This window comes from Pristis pectinata, chromosome 4 (genome assembly GCF_009764475.1).
Source record: "Pristis pectinata isolate sPriPec2 chromosome 4, sPriPec2.1.pri, whole genome shotgun sequence".
Classification (NCBI taxonomy): Eukaryota; Metazoa; Chordata; class Chondrichthyes; order Rhinopristiformes; family Pristidae; genus Pristis; species Pristis pectinata.
Window position 1 is genome coordinate 47,047,534 of NC_067408.1, and position 13,545 is coordinate 47,061,078.

The following is a 13,545-nucleotide window of genomic DNA, read 5'->3' on the forward strand; positions in this document are numbered from 1 at the left end:
TCTTGCAGTCAACATGGTTGGGTAAAGCAACGATACACAGGAAGAATTTTAAAATAGATTTTTTTTTAAAAGGCATTTGCTGTTCTTTGCATTAAAGGGTTAAAATGTAGCAAATAAAAATTCTTCATCATGAAAAATGCATTATTTATTGCAGCCTTTTAAATATAGGATTACTGTCCCAGCCAACCTCGCTCTGCTCCAGGCTTCTTGTATGCATTTCTAACTTTAATAAATGTATTCCCCCACAGGCACTCAATGAGGAACCTCTCAAATTTGAATCTACTGAGAACATTAAAGAGCTGTAGGCCCCACAAAAAGATGATGACCAGAGTCTGACAGCACTGTCGTTCTGCAGCAGGATGCAGTAATTGAGTCTCACCACCACTGTGCCTAAAGTCATCAAAATGTCCAAGACTGGAAGAAACAGAGAGAGAGATGGCCAGATTTCCAAAAATAATGGAACTCCGGCAAGGAACCATTTAATATTTTCCCACAGCACAATCAGTGACGATTTAAAAATAAGCATCTGACTTCAGCGCCCCAGGTTTTGTATCCAGCTGAAAACTCACAGCACATGTATACACTGCTGTATCAACACCATATCACACACACACTTCCCCTTCAGAATAAATTCAAAACTGCCACAATTTCAGAATGTCAAAGAGTAGACCTTACAGCCAGCAAACCATCCCCAACCACAAGGACCAGCCTATGAATGAGACACTCCAACTATAACCTATTTTCAAAGCAGAAGTAGGCCATTTGGCCCCTCCTACCTGCCCAACCACTGAATAGGATCATGACTGATCTTTTTTCTCAACACTGCTGAATACCTAAAAATCTATTGGGTTTAAAAGATTCCTTTTTAAAAAGACAATCTTGGGAACCAACAGTGGTTTGTGTTAACCACAAAGTCATGGGAATTTAATCTACTGTGCATGTAGTCACTAGTATTTTCCACAATCTATGATCATAAACATGTACAACTATTTACATTTGATGTACAACAGGTCAACATATCCTCAAACACTTGCCCCTTAAATGTTATAAAATGAGTAAATGGTCAGTCATTGTCCTGGCACAGAAAACTTCTGGATTTGTCTGCATACTGTTCACTACAGCCCAGAAACTAATTGCTGCTGTGGGAAATGCTTCAGTTTGTTCCCTCCAGGGCTGCAAACGAGAGGATCCACAGAGGCAAGTGGTGAAATGGAAGGAAAATTGTAAAACTTGCTCAATGCCTCCAAGCCAATGAACAGCTCCACAAGGTGATGCAAATGGCCAATCAAAAAGAAAACTTGAAATTCTATCACACTTACGCTCATTTTGTTGGCTTGTTTCACTTCATCTGGTGTGCTGACAAATCTCAAAATATGCTGCAATGAATACCAGGAAGTTTCCTGCTTGCATTTCCCTCAGCAAGAATCTCATCTTCATCCACATGCCATTAGAGAGATTCCAATTGGCTCTTTTTGTTTTAAACTGTTTTCTTGATCGTCAAATTTAAAAAATTACCTTCCTCTTGCCATCCAAACAGCACAAAGCTGGCTCATAACTGTTGTGTAAATGACATGAGATTTTCTTCACCCTTTGAGAAGACAAAATGAAAGAATAAACAAATGGGATCAGACTTTCACATCCTCAGTGCATTTCAGAATGCTTCAGAGCCACTAAAGTAATTGAAGTCACTCCATCGTCAAAAAAAAAGCTGCCAATTTACCAAAATTTTATCCTAACTGTAAAACTATACACCCATACTTTAGTAATGTCATCTTGAGTTCAGGTGCCAAGCCGTACCTTCTCGAAACTAATTACTGAAGTTAAATGATGGAGTGCTTCGCAGGGAGTCAAAGGTCAAAATTGAAGATGGTTTGTTGGCAGCATGGCTGGCTATAACACACAAATATCACCAACAGATGGTGTGTGTTGAATGTATAAAACTTAGTCCTTTCAGTCTCTTGTTCAAACGGAAGCATTCTGATCCTCTGCAAAGCTACAAAACCCATATCCTACCCAGTGCCAGGACTGTGCAAATTCCACTCCCACTATCTTTTACTACCTCACTGCTGAAAAAACTCACCTTCAGTATTTTGTTGCCTCCAACATCAAATACTTTGATGCCATCTTTTCTAGCTACCCATTCAGCGTCAACTCCTCAATCCTACCTTTAACTTAAACACCCAATTAAAAGTCAAAGAAATTGGCTTGGACACACCAAACTCCCACATCACTAGTCAAAGTTCCATTGACTTCAAAAGGAGTGGAAAAAAAAAACAATGATGGCAGGTTGGGCATCTTATCCAAACGTGCTTCACACCCTCTGGATACAAAGGTTTCACAAACAAAACTCAGATGCACATTGGCCCAACGCAGCTACATATGATCAGGTCTCCACTGAGTTCAATTCACCAGTTTCCTTTGTTATCACTAATCTGCATTGGTTCTCTGGCCCAGGATGTACCAAACATAATGCCGTCTAGTTTTGCTCCACTTTACCCTATGGTTTCCAGTGCTGACATTTGGGTTTATCTCCAGCTTACCAATAATGACGATGCCTTAAAGTCCCTTGGCCCTTTTGTTGGGATCTCCCTCACACTCCTCTGGTCTTGCAGCAACTGTGTTCAATAGTAATTCTTAGAGGGAATTTTCAAAAACTTTTTAGAGTGCAGTGTTCACAAGCAAGAGCACTTCAAGTCTCACATCAAGAAAACTCAAGGCTCCATATAACTTGTATATACTGAGCAAATGCTGCCAAGATCTGGCAGCATTTGTGTTCTATTTTTCCCACATATGTAACAAACATTCATCTCCAATAAAACACTTCTTCCTGAACCATGGTTTCGCCTCTACCATTGTTAACAAAGCCCTTGACTGCATCTCATCTATTTCCCATGTGTCTGCTCTCACCCCCTCTCCTCTGGAACATAACAAGGACAGAGTTCTCCTGCTCTGCACCTTTCACCCTCTGCATTCAACAGATCATTCTCAGCAGTTTCTGCCACTCTTCCATTCCCACCCCACTTCTTTTGGCAATTTCCCTTGAAACCGCAGGTGAAACAACACTTGTTCTTTCACCTCTTCCCTTCTCTCTAAGGGCCAAAACAGTCTTTCCAGGTGAAGCAGCCATTCGCTTGTACTTCTTCCAATCCAGTGTACACAATGTGGTCTCCTCTACATGGGAGGAACCAAACTCAGATTAGGTGACTCTTTTGCAGAGCGTCTTCCTTAACTCTGCAGGGGTGACACTAAGCTTCCTGTTACCTGCCACTTTAATTCTCCACCCCACTCACACTCTGACCCATCAGTCCATGACCTCCTGAACTGTCACAATGAGACCCAAAGCAAGCCGGAGAAAGAGCACCTCATCTTCCTTTTGGGCACGTCGCAGCCTTCTGTGCTAAATATTGAATTCTACAACTTCAGGTAACTTGATTTCTTTGTCTTTATCAGTTATTCATCAGTGAAATGGGATCAGCTTTTTTGTTTCTCTTCCCCCTTTTTCCTTATGGGAGTGGAGGACATGCCCAGTATGTCTTCCCACTCTGCATTTTCCATTTCCTACAATTCTTTTGTCTATGTTCTCACCCTAACTGCTCCCATTCACTCATTGACCTTGTTTACAGCTTATCTCCCTAGTTAGCCGGTCAGAGTCACCCTTCTCTCCCACCCTCCTTGCAGCTTAACAAGCTTCTTTCTGTCCTTCCTAGTTCTGATGAAGCGTCCCTGACCCGAAATATCAACTCTTTTTCTCTCCACAGATGCTGCCTGACCTGACGAGTATTTCCAGCATTTTCTGTTTTTATTTTAGATTTCCAACATCTGCAGTTTGTTGATCTTCATTTTGTTTTTATACCATAGTGTTAAAAGAAGGATATTGTTTGAAGGGCAACCCTCACTGTCATCTATTTATGTTCCACATTTCTAAGCTCCCAAGTAAAGGAAGCAGCCAGAGAGAACCACAATCCAGCTTTCTTGATACAACTCTGGATTCTGATCCAAATCCTAGCCACCCAGTCACTGTGATTGCTTGAAGGTTGAACAGAGTTTCAGAGATCCCTGGAAAAAGAACACAACTGATCTCCAACTCAATAACAGTAAACATGGCATTACTGACTGTGCTCATCAGACCAGACAGAAAGATCCCAAGCAGCTTCATAGGCACCAGGTAAACAGTCACAGAACTTGCCGCTGGGCAAACTAAAATATGGAAACTATAAATAACATCACAGGAGAGTTTTTAATCAGGACATTCCATTAAAAACAGGCTTTCAGTAGAAATTAAGCATAGCTCTTCGGGGCATTAACGGCTAAATTGCATCCTGAATCATACAAAGAAAAACATTTCCATGGATTTGAGTCACCATTTAATTATCAACTGCCTAATATTCATCAGCTCCTTCATTAGTGATCAATTGTAGCTTTCTACCAGCGGGAAGCATGGACTGTATATACAAAAAAAAGAATCTCTTGTGAGGATGAAATTAATTTGCATATGGAACTAGGTATTTTACAAAAGTATATTAACATAGATTTCCTAAAGAAACATCACAGCAGGTCCACAATGAAACCTTGCAGCACAGTTTGCTTGGGATCAGTTCCAGGGGATCTCCACCATTTCAACCAAGGATCACTTTCCTTTAAGAAATTAAATATGAGCATCCGAATGTTATTGACAGAGGAAGATCATAACTCTGTTTTATTACTTCCTGATGAAGTAAGTTGTTTGTCTGGCTGTGTGTTTACGTGATTATCAAATCTTTCATAATCAAGATCCTGAGCCCTGATGGAGCACAAGAGCACTTAAAAGTAATGAATATCTGAGTAAACAAAGCTTTTTTTTCTATCCCCATTAGTTTCTGACACCTTCAAATTAAAGCTGGAAACAAATCCAAGAGGACAGTATCTCTTTTATTAACATCATCAATCAATCAACTCGTTATGAATGACTCCTTTGTCAAAAGGATATAATTAGCGAGATGAGGAAGATGCTAAATTACTGTTTCACAAGGCAGAAAAACTTAAGTCGTCCAAAAATTTACAATTCAGCACAACAGTGACGTCTCGGGGAAATCTAATCACTACAAAGTAGGCATGACTGTCTGAAGGAACTGCCTATTTGTAAACACACGAAATGGATTGTACTGATCCAAAACTCTTCTGATTGAAGAAAGAACTCAAAAGTAATTGAGGGTTGTAGCTTTTGACAAATCATACAGATCCTCAAGACCAGAGTTTTGGCCACAAACAATAATTCTGTGTAATTGCATTACACCCTACACAAAAGGGTAAAAGCAACAAAGAGTACCTGAAATCTGTTGCCATGTATTTCATGTGCTCTGCAGCCAATGAATTACTTTAACATTGGCATTTTGCGAGGAAATAATGCAGCCAGTTTGCATTAAGACCGCGCTTAAGGTGACAGACCAATTCGTGAGTTTTGGGTGGTGATGTTTGAAGACAATGTGACCTCAGGAGAAAGGAAGTGCTATCATTGAAGAGAACCATGCTTTAGATTCTGATTTACAAGACGATCCCTCCAGCAATGTAGTTGCTGCACAACATTGCATTGGAGTAACAGCCAAGATTCAAAACTAGACTTGAAACTGCAAGCCTCCAAATCAGCAGGGAGAGTGCCATCTCAGCCAAGTTAACATTGTGTGAGAACTTTCACTTCCACTAGGCAGGCCCCACCTGCACTGCAACACCTTCATCTTGCCAGTCATTTAACCCCCGTGAGATAACCAAAGACAAAGTACATGTAAGATCCTCTTTATGGTACTACCCCATCACTAAGAGATTACTGTTGCCAGGTGCCAACTGTCAGGGATGAGGACGAGAATTTTTACATTGCAGATTTCAACACCGCAACACCACCACCAAGGCAGGAGATAAATATTCTCTGCATATCGCGTGATTCTGGGAAAGTTGGACTAAGGGATTTCTGCGCATACATTTGAAAAGTAATGTTTGATGATTGAGTAACAATACCTGAAAGAATTAAAACCAACTGCAAGCAAGAGCTACGTGCCAAGATAATGACATGACACATCAAGAGTGGCCTGAAGGTCAGAATGATTTATTTAATATAGAGGCTTCTAGAGTGGAAGGGGAGGGCAGCGGAACTCTAACATGGATCTGGAAAGGAGAGGAATGGGTGAGATCAGGAAGATGGCAGAATCCAACATAATCACTTTTCCTTGGTACAATGATGACAGTACTAGTACTGCTTCCTGGAATTGGAAAACTACATCAAGTTTGCTCTCAATTTCCTCCCGACTCATACGTCCACACGATCCATCTCCAACTCTCCTCTCCCCCTCCCCAACTTCTCCATCTCAGGCACTGGCCAGTGACCAATGTCCATTGCAAGACCACAGACTCCAAGCCAACCTCCTCCAAACTCATTTCCTGCATTAAAAAATCCTATCTATTCTCCCAATCTCTCCAGTGCATCTGTTCTGACCACGCTGTCTGCCAATACTAATGTCCCGATGGGTTTTCCCTTTATTCTTAACAAATGTTTTTCTCCCACCCTGGTTAATGTGTCCTGAATTATGCATATTCCATTTCCTATCCTAATCTCACCTTTTTAGAACCACATTAGGTTTCCCTTTCACTCTAGAAGTCCCCACATATAATGGTCATCCTCTGCCACATCAGAACCTCTTTCACGATGTCACCACAAAACACGTTGTTTTCCCCGTCTCCCTTTTCAACATTCCAAAGGGACAATTTCCTTTGGGATTCACTCCTCCATCACTTCTTCCCGTTCCACAGCACCTTCTTATGTCAGAAGATTAGATACCTGCTCTTTTACCTTTTCCCTTCCCACTATCGAGGACCTTATATAGTTCCTAGATGAAACCGAGATCCATTCGCACCAATTTCAATCTAATTTTGTATGCACGGCACATGATCCATCCTCTACAAACAGGCAGACAAAACACAGATGAAACAACTGCTTGAGGGAAGACCTCAATTCAGTCGGCAAACATGATCAAACTTCCAGTCTCCTGTCCCTTCAGTTCTTCATTCCATTTGCACTCTAAGCTCCACCTTCTGATTTAATGAAGTCCAGTCTAAGCTTGAGAACAACACCTTATTTATCAGCTAAGGTATGTCACAGCCTATAAAAACTGAGTGCACCAACTTCAGAATGATAATTCTGCTAATTCCTCTTTCACCTCATCTAGATCTATCTTGCATTTCTTTCCCTGTCCAACTTTCAATCTTTTATGCCTTGCACCATTACTTTCTTTAAAATCATTTAATCATAGAAATGTTGACCAGTTGGCACATCATGTCCCCGCTGACTTAAAACATTTAATGAGATTAATTCTAATTCCCAGCTCTTGGTCAATTTCCTAAATGTTTTGAGGACCATCTCCACCACCCTCTCAGGCAGCAAGTCCAAGATCCCCATCACTTTTTGGGTTAAAGTATTCTTCCTCCCCTCTAATCTCTCTGGTAATTACCTTAAATCCATGCCACCTTGTCATTGACCAAGATAGGCTCTCTGCATTAAATATGCATTAATGATTCTAAAATAAGCCAAACATCCTCTAAGCTGAAGTTCCATTACTGGCAACATTCTCAAATCTCCTGAGCCCTCTGCAGCACCACCACACCCTTCCTAAAATGTGGTGATTGGAACTATATTCTGTACTTTAACCATGGCCCAACTAATATTTTATGCCGTTCTAGATTTACTACTTAATTCTTGTATTCTATACTCCAGCCAATAAATGGCATGAACTATGCTTTCTTAACCACCTTATCAACTTGGTTACATTCTGGGATCTGTGTACATGCACTCCCAGGTCCCTCTTCTCTTCTACACTTCTCATTATCTCGCCATTTGTTATATTTTCTTGCTTTCTTTACCCTCACATTCTGCTTTGGAATTCCATTTGCCACTCTACTGCTCAGCTAGCCAATCCATTGACTTCTTCCTGAAGTCTACAGCTTTCTGCCTCGCTATCCACCACACTACCAATTTCCATACTCTTTATAAACTTCAAAATAATCCCCCCAAAGTTTACATCTGTCTTTACCTCTCATTGTCTCAGTGTAGCAGCCAGCATAATCAAAGACCCCACCCAGGACATTGTCTCTTCTCTCCTCTTCCATTGGGTAGAAGATACAGGTGCCTGAGGGCATGTACCACCAGACTTAAGGACAGCTTCTACCCCACTGCGATAAGACTATTGAATGGTTCCCTTATACAATGAGATGGACTATGACCTCACTATCTACCTTGTTATGACCTTGCACCTTATTACACTGCACCTTCTCTGTAGCAGTGACACTTTACTCCGTACTGTTATTGTTTTTACCTGTACTACCTCAATGCACTTTGTACTAACTCAATGTAACTGCACTGTGTAATGAATTGACCTGTACGATTGGTTTGTAGAACCATAGAAAACTACAGCACAGAAAACAGGCCATTAGGCCCTTCTAGTCTGTGCTGAAACATTATTCTGCTAGTCCCATCTACCTGCCCCCAGCCCATACCCCTCCAGACCTCTCTCGTCCATGTATCTATCCAATTTACTCTTAAAAGTTAAGAGCGAGCCCACATTTACCACATCAGATGGCAGCCCATTCCACACTCCCACCACTCTTTGAGTGAAGAAGTTCCCTCTAATGTTCCCTCTAAACCTTTCCCCTTTCACCCTAAAGCCATGTCCTCTCGTACTTATAACCTTGGTACAAGTGACAAAAATAAACCAATACATCTAAATCATTAATGTGCACGTGGACCTGGCCTGTTACCCATGGACACTGCCTGCATCTACCTGGGCCCATCGCGCCGTCTCTCCACACCCAGGTGATGCCTAATGACGCCTGAGGTGACACTAGATAGCGACTGCCAAGGCTCCGCCCCCAAATCACCTTTGACACCAGGCTGGGGTGGAGCCCCACTGGCTGTCAAAGATCATGAGGCATTTAAAAAAGCTTCTGACATTTAATGACATTTAAACATTATTGAAAATAGTGTTAAAAATTAAAATAATGTAAAGAAAAATAAAAAGCATCAAAACATTTCCTCATTCACCGAGCTAAGGATCCTCTGAGAAATAGACAGGCTACTGATTCTACTCCGGTTCTGACTGGCCTTAGACTGGAGAAGCTAGATGGAGCTCTGCACTGGGAAATCACATGGAGCCCGGTGATGGTACAGTGATAAAGGTAGTGGCATTTCTCACTGATATCCCCAGCTTCCAGCAGACTGCCTGATCTGATGAGCATTTCCAGCAATTTTATTTCATACTTCCAGCATCTGCAGTTTTTTTTATTTTTCACTTACAGCAAGTCTGCCAGTGTCCAGCACTTGTGTTGGAACCACTGGTCACATCCAGCACAATTCGAATGCCAAGTCCAGGAAAGTGGGTACAAGTTTGGGAGGCAAAAGTGGAGAAGAACTACAGATCAAAAGGGATGCAGCATGTGCCCTGCAGCAGCTAGAGGAACAAGGCCAAATAATGGGTGTACACACAAAAAAAATGTTGCCCTGCTATTTTGAAGACTACTGTTGTGTAACTTTTCACAATGGGTGGACAAGTTTGTTCAACTTGCCAGCACAGTGTTCTGTCACATGTACTTTTTACATATGTCATTGACATGCAAGTTAAACACTGCAATGTCTGGGCATGAATATTACAATAACCTCAATGTGATTGTCTCTACAGGTAACAGTGTAGAAAACATTAGTGTGTATGATATGTTAACCAGATAGTTTTGCAGTTTATGATTGGTATGAAATTAGCACGGCTTGGTACGGCAACTGCTCTGCCCAGGACCACAAGAAGCTGCAGAGAGTGGTGGACACAGCCCAGTGCATCACGGACACCAGCCTCCCCTCCTTGGACTCTGTCTTGGTGAAGCAGCCAGCATAATTAAAGACCCCATCCACCCAGGACATTCTCTCTTCTCTCCTCTTCCATCAGGTAGAAGATACAGGAGCCTGAGGGCACGTACCACCAGACTTAAGGACAGCTTCTACCCCACTGTCACAAGACTATTGAACGGTTCCCTTATACAATGAGATGGACTCTGACTTCACAATCTACCTTGTTGTGACCTTGCACCTTATTGCACTGCACTTTCTCTGTAGCTGTGACACTTTACTCTGTACTGTTATTGTTTTTACCTATACTACCTCAATGCACTCTGTACTAACTCAATGTAACTGCACTGTGTAATGAATTGACCTGTACGATCGGTATGCAAGACAAATTTTTCCACTGTACCTCGGTACAATTGACAATAATAAACCAATACCAATACTTTTTATAGATAACTAAAAGCAACAAGGGGTTTCAAATTCCCATGACCTTTCACAGTTAGACCATCTTAGTAAGATTGCTTGGGAGAAATAAACCCCTCCCCCTCTTCACACTGCGACTCATGACTCTTTTTCAGAACCCAACCATGCATAACAAGTGTGGAAGGCACAAGGTGAGCTTTGGTGCAGCCCACTGGGTTGAGCAAGTTGTGGTTCAGATGCCTGGTCAGGTCTGAAAAGTCTCTGCAATGCTTGTTCTGGCTTAGTAATAGTCAGTAAAGCATCAGAGGTGTAGAAGTCACCACCCAAACATCGTAAGAGGAAGGGGGAGGTTCTAACACATGGTAAGTGCATGATGGAGCAGCTGAAGGTACCAGAACCCTCTCCTTGCTCATTACTTCGATCAAGCACAAGGCAACTCTTTTCACTCGAATGGCAGGATTGGAGGAGTTACAATGCAAGTGTGGAGAGGGGTCCAGTACTTTGGTATATCGACGATACACATGCAATGGAAGTTATAAGGAAAGCAAGGTAGGATGAGGAGTGATGCAAATGTTAAAAGACGGAATTGAAGGAGGTGGGTAAAGGATTCAAAGTGACACACCCTGCCTGAACTTTCAGGAGTCTTTTCGTAATGCTTAGTGACTGTACATTTCCTTCCTCCTACCACCACCTCCCCCCCCCCCCCCACCCAAAGTACTTTCCAGCTATCAATCCTACTTCATTCCATGTCCCCTCCAGGCATACACTGGGTAGTATCCCTCCATCCTTTCAATAACCAGTGATTATTCTAGGTTTTAAAGTCCTCAGCCTGCTTTGCAAAAGTGGAATGAGCTTCAAACCGTGATCACGTAGGTGGGTGTAACACTAGACATTGTGACATTCATTCAAACGTGAATCATTATCTAATTGCTGGCCACTAAAGTCCACCTGTTTCACACATCGCAGTAGACTCACTTCCACAGCATATTGGTCTCTCTGGATTAATACTGGGGGCTCCATTCCTAGACTATGGGTTTGAGTTGCCCCAGAGACTGGATGCAAAATTCTAGGCCATCACAGCGGTGCAGCAGAGAGAGTCTGTGGGATGAGATGTCCAGTCTTTCAGATGGACATAATCCCACGGCACTACTTCAAACAGAAGTTGCTTGAGTGTTCTTGATGTCCTGGGTCGTACTTACCTTTTAATCAAAGTCAGAGTCAAAAATCAAAGTTAATTTTATTGTCATATGCACACATACATGTATGCACAGGTGCAATGAAAAACTTACTTGCAGCAGCATCATCACAGGCACATAGCATCATATAAGCAGCATTCACAAGAAAAACATAAATTATACACAATTTTTACAAGAAAGAACACATTAGAACAAAAAAAAAGTCCATTTTAGTGCAAAGAGGTCATAGTGTTGCTAAACTGTGGTGATTAGGGTTTTGCCAGTTGGCTCAAGAACCAAATGGTTGAAGGTAAGTAGCTGTTCTTGAACCTGGTGGTGTGGGACTTCACAAGCTGTTGACCTGGCTATTCTTAAAATACTGATTTATGGAAGGTAGCTTTACACAAAAAGGTGGATGCATTTGCTACATCTCGAAAGTACTTTATTGGCTGAAATGTGTTTTGGGTTAACCCAAGGGAAAGAAAGGCACCATACAAATATAAATCTGTCTGTGATACGCAATGCAAATGTTTGAATGCTCATTATACCATTTGACATACTTTGACACTTTGCTGACTTAATACAAAACTGTTCAGTCATCAAGTTATATAGCAGGGAATAAAGACCCTTTGGCCCCCCAAGTCCATGCTGGACATCGACACTAATCCCACACTTCTCCCTTTTTATTCTCCTCATATTCCCATGATTTCCCCACAGATTCTACCACTCACCAACACAGTAGGGGCCAATTAACCCAAAAGTCTTTGGATCGGGGGAGGAAACCACAGTACCAGGAGGAAATTCACAAGCTCACAGAACTTGCAAGCTCCACATGGACAGAAAAAAAAAGTCATGGAAGTCAACTTTCAGATCACAAACAGTGAAGTATCCAAGGCAAGAAGTCATTGCACTGTGATGTCCTTCTTCACGGACTAATCTTTAAGTGAGCCATACTCCAGTCGCTTTTGCCCCCTGTTGCAATTTCACCAATGTTCCTCATTGACTCGTGATAGTTACCATCACGCCTAATTTCTGGGGGTATCCATCATCCAATATTTGATTTCAAAACTTAGAAGAATGTGAAGAATAGAAATTTTATTTGCATTTTAAATACCATCATGTATCAAAATTATAAATTTGGCACCAGACAGAAACTGCCACTGAATGTATTGATAGAAGGGATTTATCAACCACAGAGACAATCGGGGCAGCTCTCTGCATCAGTGGCGCCTGGCAGGAATTGTGGACTCTTACAGAAAAACAATGACCTTTATCAGAACCATCTCTGTACGTAAATCATAAATTGCCCAACCCAGCAATACATAGGGATTCAATTGTTAAAAGAAATGCAGGCAGTCTAAATACAGTAGCTCATTCAGGGAATCAGACATCCTTCCCACGCTTCTGAAACTGAACTGAAACAAAGTCTGAAAGAAAAAAGTACATTCTGTAACACCATAAGAGTAACACCAAATCAAAACAAATCTGGTCTTAAACTTAACCAGTTCAAAACACACAGCAGGTTTCTCCCCCCCCCCCCCCCCCCCCCCACCCCCCATTCTGGGTCAGCTTATTGGGGAAAACCTGGAATTACTTAACAATTCAAAATCTTTTTTCCTTGAACTTTATTAGAACTCTCTAAATTTTATTTTAAATTTCAATCAAGACCTCTTGCAGAGCTGTTCTTAAATTTTGTTCAATACTCTGCCATAAAAATTCAAATATCAATCTGGCTATTTACATGAAGCTCTCCTCATTCCCTCAACATAAAGTCAGCCCCAAAAGTTTCAGGTAATGCCACACCTAGTAATCTTTCAACTGTGCAATGTTACCAACACCCAGGGAACACTAACTTTCTAAACTGCAGTGAAAGGCAGCAAAGATTTACCTCAAGGCATTACTCTGGAAGTCACAGAGAGAAACTGGTGTTTGGTCGGTGGGATTGATTCAGCACGGGCAGCTATGCCTTCAGCTGCCAAAGCTCTAAGTTTCTTATTGCTTCTCTAAACTCTCCACCTCTCTGGTTCTCTTATGACACTCCTTAGAATGAGCTTTCAAGCATTTATTTGCCTTTATACCTTGTGTAGCTCAGCACTA

The 13,545-nt window shown here is 41.7% G+C and overlaps 1 protein-coding gene across 5 annotated transcripts in view; it reads right to left on the reverse strand.

The window, feature by feature from the left end:
* n4bp3 (NEDD4 binding protein 3) overlaps positions 1-13,545 on the reverse strand; it is a 100,000-nt gene that overhangs the window by 49,221 nt on the left and 37,234 nt on the right. Inside the window, exon 2 of one of the 5 annotated variants that reach the window (XM_052015114.1) lies at positions 1,516-1,588. The exons of 3 other annotated variants lie outside the window; for them this stretch is intronic. The gene's annotated coding sequence lies outside the window, so the exon portion shown is untranslated. Of the gene's footprint in view, positions 1-1,319; positions 1,492-1,515; positions 1,589-13,545 lie in introns of those variants that run through there. One more of the 5 variants, XM_052015116.1, reaches the window with a different exon arrangement.